At 46.8% G+C, this 6,686-nt stretch overlaps 1 pseudogene; it reads left to right on the top strand.

Moving 5' to 3' along the window:
* The first annotated feature begins 4,649 nt into the window (after window positions 1-4,649).
* LOC147581405 (ubiquitin carboxyl-terminal hydrolase 17-like protein 6) lies at window positions 4,650-5,285 on the top strand (annotated as a pseudogene).
* The last annotated feature ends 1,401 nt before the right edge of the window (window positions 5,286-6,686 follow it).

Genomic DNA, 6,686 nt, shown 5'->3' with positions numbered 1-6,686 from the left:
CTTTTACTTCTTTTACCCCTGCAGAAAAGGATTCTATGCTTTTTTTCAGCCCAGCTAGTATTCTTATTATCGTGGTTCTATATTCTAGTTCAGACATTTTGCTTATGTCTGTATTGATTAAGCCTCTGACTGTCATTTCTTCCTCTTTCTTTTGGGGTGAATTCCTTCGTTTGTCATTTTGCAGGAAGAAAAAGAATTAATAAAATGGAAAATTTAAAACTTAAAAACAAAAAATCAAATAAAGGAATCTAGACCCTAGGTGTGTTTGGTCTGGTTGCTGAAAGAAGCTTGACAAAATAGAGATAAAAGGGAAAGAAAAAAAAGTAAGAAAAAGTTTAAAAACTACAAAAAGGATATAAAATAGAATAAAATGAAATGAAGAAAGAGAAAAAATTACCAAAAAATAAAAAAGCATAGTAAAAAGAATTTCAAGAAAAATTTAAAGAAAAATGAAAAGAAGCTTTTCTCTTGCTTTATCCAAGAAAACGAAAAGGGAGAAAAAAAAATAGCAATGTAAACAAAAGCAGTAAAAAAAAACCCCACAACTAGACGGACCAGTAAACAGAATGAAACCCGAATGAATTTACCTCACGTTTCCCCTAGTTTCCTCACTCAAACTATGAAGCACTCTATAGTCCATACACTAAGCAGCGGGAGTGACTTCTGGTGGTCCTCCAGGGCTTGGTTGGTGCAGTTGGGCAGGGCTCGGTGTAACTGCTCCGTTTTCCACTAGGAGGCGCTGCTTAGCTTACTGCTGCGGATCCGTGTGGTGCGTGTGCGCATGTATGCACATGCACAGGAGAGGTGTAAATGGCTTCACCCAGCCTCCTAGTTTCTGGCACAGGAACTCTACGCTTTCACCGACCCTCAGTCAAGCACCCCTTCTCTGTCTCCAGCTTCCGTCCTCTCCCTGCTTCTATACTGCCCGTGTCCAAGCTGTCAGCCTGCCAGGCAGGACCTTCCTCTTGAGTTTTACCTCAGATGAGGCTGTGTTTCCAAACCCTTAACTCCTGAGGCCCCTGCAGCTTGGACCCACTCTGACTCTCTGGGGCAGGGTCTTGCTGAGCAATGGTCAGGTGCCACCTTGCCACAGACAACATTCGTGTGATTCCGCTGCAGCAGAGGTTCAGAGACTGTGGCCAGGTGCCTGCTTGCCCCAGAAAAAGTTCATGCAATCGCACAGCAGCAGAGGTTCAGAGAGTATGGCAATTCACAACACACAGCCCGCACCAGGTTTTACTGAACTCTGGCATTTTTGTTCTAATACCAGCAAACGTGGCTGTTCTCCGGGGCTCACTGGGATCTTTGCCTGTGGGGAAGCCATATGGCCTCTACCACATGCCCTCCAAGCAGGGGAACTACTTCTCCCCTTGTGGCCCACAGACTCCTTGGAGCCAACTGCCTGTTCCTGGGGATTCGCCCCTCCTCCCCACCAGAGCATGGCCAGGCACTGACCTCTGAAACCTCAGACTCTGCACGCCCCTGTTTGTAGAGTCGTAATGGTATTAAAACCCTCTCCTTTCTCCTTTTCTTGTTCAGTCACTGGTGGGTGTTTCTACTCTTTCTCTCTAGCTACTTTTGGGTGGAGTGCTTTCCCTCTACATTCCCCCCATCCCCTGCCCCTTCTCTGTCCTCTCTCCACAAAAACAGCTCCCTACCCTCTGTGGCTTCTCTCTCCCCCAGTTCACCTCTCACACCATGTACCCGCCAAGTTCTGTGGCTCAAGTTGTGCAGATTATTGTGTTAATCCTCAGATCAATTAGCTATGTGCCCCAAATGTTTTGGTGCTGACCTAGCTGCATTTCAGGGATGAGAGAAGCCGAGAACTTCCATGCTGTTCCGCCATCTGGGAACATGAGGTTTAGTTCACTTAAGTGTGTGTGTGTGTGTGTGTGTGTGTGTGTGTGTGTGTGTGTGATGCCGATGTCAACTCAGGAAGAGAAGGTTGGATACCAATATTTCTACAGGTTGGCTTATATTTGTGGATATTTCTGAAGCTATTTCCTTTATGGCTAATGTGCACTGCTCTGTGGGCATTTTCCCTAAGATACTCCTCAATTCAGATAAAATAAAAAGCAAAACTAATTTCTTTTGATTAAGTCTTCAAGATCCAAAATCCATTTAGTCAATTTGAACTCTTTCAATTACAAAAATGAAATATCATGAAGGGTATTCCGGTTAAGACATCTTATTGATCTCCAGAGGTTGTATAAGCAATTACCAAAACCTTGGTGGCTTCAAAGGAGAGAACGTTATTCTCTCACAGTCTGGAGATGAGAAGTCAAAATCAAGATGCTATTCAGGCCACATTCCCTCTGAAGCCAAGTCAGTGACAAGGGCCAGGCAAAGTGCTCCTATATTTCTTGGCCTCTATTTACCAAAGAGGAGAAACAGACTTTGGTGTCTTCTCTTCTTAAGCTGTAGCTCCTCTTCCCAAGTGTTATGACTTCCAGATATGATTCTTTTTTGTTTTTTGGTCATTGCAAATTACATGGTGCACCAGCATTACTCATTTTCTAAAAGGACCTGATCATCGTAACATGTGTGAAAGAATTCTCTTGTCCGCTCAAAAATATATCGAATTTAATAAACCAAACAGAAGAACACAGGGGAAGGGATGAGAGAGAGAGAGACAGAGAGACAGAGAGATAGAGAGAGACACACAGAGAGAAGCAAACCTTAAGAGGCTCTTAACTACAGGGAACAAACTTAACTGATGGAGGGCAGGTGGGCGGGGGGGGTGCGGGGGGCTAGATGGGTGATGGAAATTATGGAGGGCGCTTGTGATGAGCACTGGCTGTTGTATGTAAGTGATGAATCACTAAATTCTAATCCTGAGACCAATCTCACCCTACATGTTAAGTAACTAGAATTTAAATAAAAACTTGAAGTCAAAAAGCAAACAAACAAGGGGAGCCTGGAGGGCTCAGTCAATTAAGCATCCGACTCTTTTGATTTCAGCTTAGGTCATGTTTTCACAGTTTATCAGTTTGAACCCACGTTGGGCTCTGCACTAACAGCATGGAGCTTGCTTGGGATTCTCTCTCTTTCTTCGCTGCCCCTCCTCGGCTTGCCCACGTGGGCTCTCTCTCTCTCTCTCTCTCTCTCAATAAACAGTAGAAAAATAAAAACAAACAAACAATAGAGGGGGAAAAACACAATTTCGGTGGACCCTGCCGCTCTGACACCTGGTTGAGTGACAGATAACTGATACATTAAAGCCACAGCTTAAATGAGGGTGCACTGCTCCCTGCATTTCCAAATTCCAACCTCCAACTGTGTATCAATGTCACAAATCCACAACAAACGTGTCCTGAAACAAGTGAACCTAAAACTACCTTGCAGTGTAATGTCCCAGTAGCACCAGTTAAAATTTGGCAAATAAACGATGGATATAGGATATGTACTCATATTGGGAAGGGAGCTAAAAAAAAAAAAAAAAAAAAAAAGATTTTACAAAGCATGAAACCAGCCACAGGATGTCTCTTGTTAGCATTTCTAGGCCACACCTTGATAGACAAATAAGTTTATAAAAACCTTCATGATAGTTGTATATACGGACCATATGGAGAGAGTTCAGGAAGTTTAGAAGCACAGTCATGGACAGTAATCATCCCCAAATAATTTGCTGGTGCCACATGCATTCTGGCTGGTGGGGAAGAAGTCCTCCTACATGACACCCGAGCTCAATTTGCAAAATGATCTTCCACATCCTAGGAAAAATAATATCCACCAGTGCTTGACTCACTTGATATTACTCTGAAAGCAAAGTGGACACTCAAAAAGGATTTCCACGGGGAAGTTGGAAACTCTCAAGTCAGTCTGTCCAGAAAGGGAGCAATGGAAATGAGGGAGGTGGAGAAAGTGCTGAAATGTGTGTCTATCCATTGAGGGAGGCAGGGGAAGGAGACAGGCTGGGCTCAGTGGTCTCTCTGCAGAAGAGGGACCACACCCTAAAACCCTTAGTCCCACCTCGAGCCTGTGGCGGATTGGATGACGTGTTCCTAGTCGAGTGGGTGGGGCGAGCAATAAAAGGGCTGGGGAGAGGGCCACAGCTATCATTCTGAGACAGGTCTCCTGAGACAAGCATCGCTCTGCAACGTGAGGCTCCACATGGGAGATCCTATGAAAGCTCTTTCTGGAGACATGAGGGCTGTTTTGTCCTACTGCCAAGAAGAGTTTCAGTTCAATGTCTTTCCCAAACTCAAATCTTGCTGGTCAAATATAGGTGGTGCTGAAGTCCACAGGGGACCCACTCTACCTCAGAAGCCATCACCATCATCGCAGACACTCTGCGACCTGCCTAACGGTTGGGCTCCCATGTCAATAGGTCTGCCCCCCGCAAAGAAACCTGTGAGTTGGAGGAGACCTTCTGTGGTTGGGGCTGGACTGCAGAACCTTGGGGAACACGTGCTATGCGAATGCGGCGCTGCAGTGTCTGACGTACACACCACCCCTCGCCAGCTACATGCTGTCCCAGGAGCACTCCCGAAGCTGTGGGAGGCAGCCATTCTGCGTGCTGTGTGCTCTGCAGGCTCACGTGACCCGGGCCCTCTGCCACCCTGGAGATGTGATCCGGCCCCGCCAGAACTGCTGGCTGCCTTCCACACACACACACACACACACACACACACACACACACACACACACACAAGCAGGAAGATACCCATGAGTTTCTGATATTCACTCTGGATCCAACGCAGCAAGCGCGTTTGCGTGAGGACAAGACTTCAAGAGCCTCTCTGTCTGAGGACCTCACCCTCATCTGGCAAATCTTTGGAGGGCACTGGAGGTCTCAAGTCCAGTGTCTCCACTGCCCTGGCGTTTCCAGCACTTTGGACCCTTACCTGGATGGCAGGGCAGCTCAGAGTGTGAGCCAAGCGTTGCTCCAGTTGGTGAAGCCTGAAAAGTTGGATGGTGAAAATGCCTATCATTGTAGTACTTGCCTAGACAAGGTACCTGCTTCCAAGACGTTAACTTTGTACACTTGCCCCAAGGACCTAATGCTGGTGTTGAAATAATTCTCAGGTTCCACACGCAGCAAACTGGCTAAGGAAGTGCAATATCCTGAGCGCCTTGACCTGCGACAGTGCGTGTCTGAGCAGAAGGCGGGATTGATAATTTACCTGCTCTATGCCACGCCGGTGCATCCGGGGAGGAAATGTCACAGCGGACATCACTTCTGTTACATCAAAGCTGGGAATGGCCAGTGGTACAAAATGGATGACACCAGTGATGTGACTTCTGCCCTGAGCCAACATGCGTAGGTCTTCTTTGACACCCAGACGAGTGAATTGGAAAGAGACCATGGGAGTGAACCAGGCAGTGGGGAGACCACATCACTCCAGGCTGACCATGCAGACATGGCTGTGGCCCAAGGGGGGGTGGGGGGGGGGGCTCACACAGACCCCAGCATCAAAGTTCCAGAATTGGAGGACCACGTGGAAGAGACACCAGTGCAACCAATCACATTAGACCAGTGGAGAGTCTTCCAAGAAAGCCACCATCCCAAGTCTGAATTCAACCTCAGGAAAACACAATTTGTTCTTCCCGCCCATGCAGTCCTAACTCACCAGTCCAAATACAGAGAGGAGATGGAAAAGGATCGTCCTGAACAAAACATCTACCGGCTCAACAACTTAGCCAGGGACATCCCACCTCGGAGGGCAACAAACATCGGCAAAGTCCCTTGTCTCACAGGCAGAGCCAGAGCTACCAAGAGGAAGAACAAGAAGGGACAGAGGTCTTGGGAAGCAGTCCAGGGATCTGAGTGCAGGCTTTAATGCACACACCTGCACACATACACACTCAGCCACAAACATTCACTCACGGCCCCTTGTAGGACATTATGTGTGATCTGGACATGTGGAGGGGCCATCTATCTGGCTGTGTTCATGACATATGGCATTCAACTTGACCTGGAGAATACTGAGCTATAAGGCTGGCTGTCTACGATGATGTTATTGGAGAGTTTTAGGTTTGTTACTGGATATTTGGAGGATTTCTCTCCTCCGTCAGCACCAAGGAGCACTGGGGGGCTATCGGAGCCTGAAAGGGCCAGAGGAGGTGGCCAGTCGGGCATGAAGGGTGGAAAGAAGGCTGAGCACCTGGAGTCCCTGTGAAAATGCCTGATACTCACGGTCCTATCATCCCATCCCTTACTCTCTGTGTATTTCTAAAGTACATTTGCCCAAAGATATTCACGTGTGGATGCTAGGTAAAGATGTGTTTGGAAATATCCAAACATGCACCAACAGAAGAAGGAGTTTGGAACAAACTCAGTGCTTCCACACAGAGAAATGACAAACGACCAAGAAACTGGATGAACTACAGCTCCAACTGAAGGCAGACAGACTTTTCAGCAAGTTTTTGTGTCAAAGGGGAGGAACAGAAGTAAACAGCAATTGGTTAGTTGTGCAAAGTTTTTACTTGCATAAATAATATATATATTCTGTAAAGTCTACACATGTCAACGTGAACACTGGCTGATTGCTTGGAAATGGTAAACAGCAAATAAATGCTTATTTTTCAGGAGATAAGTGGGCGAAGCCTTATTGGCTCGTGTTGGTTAAATTAGGCTCCCTTAACAATCACCCTCCCATGAGCCTGCAGAGAAGATGGTGGAAAGGAACCTTCTCCCACCTGTAATCGCTCAGCCACCAAGCAGCTGTATCTTGTCCCGCAGA

Source organism: Puma concolor, chromosome B1, assembly GCF_028749965.1.
Source record: "Puma concolor isolate L17-30 chromosome B1, mPumCon1.1.hap2, whole genome shotgun sequence".
NCBI classification, from domain to species: domain Eukaryota; kingdom Metazoa; phylum Chordata; class Mammalia; order Carnivora; family Felidae; genus Puma; species Puma concolor.
The sequence above is the reverse complement of the archived record's forward strand: the minus strand, read 5'-3'. Positions and strand labels throughout refer to the sequence as shown.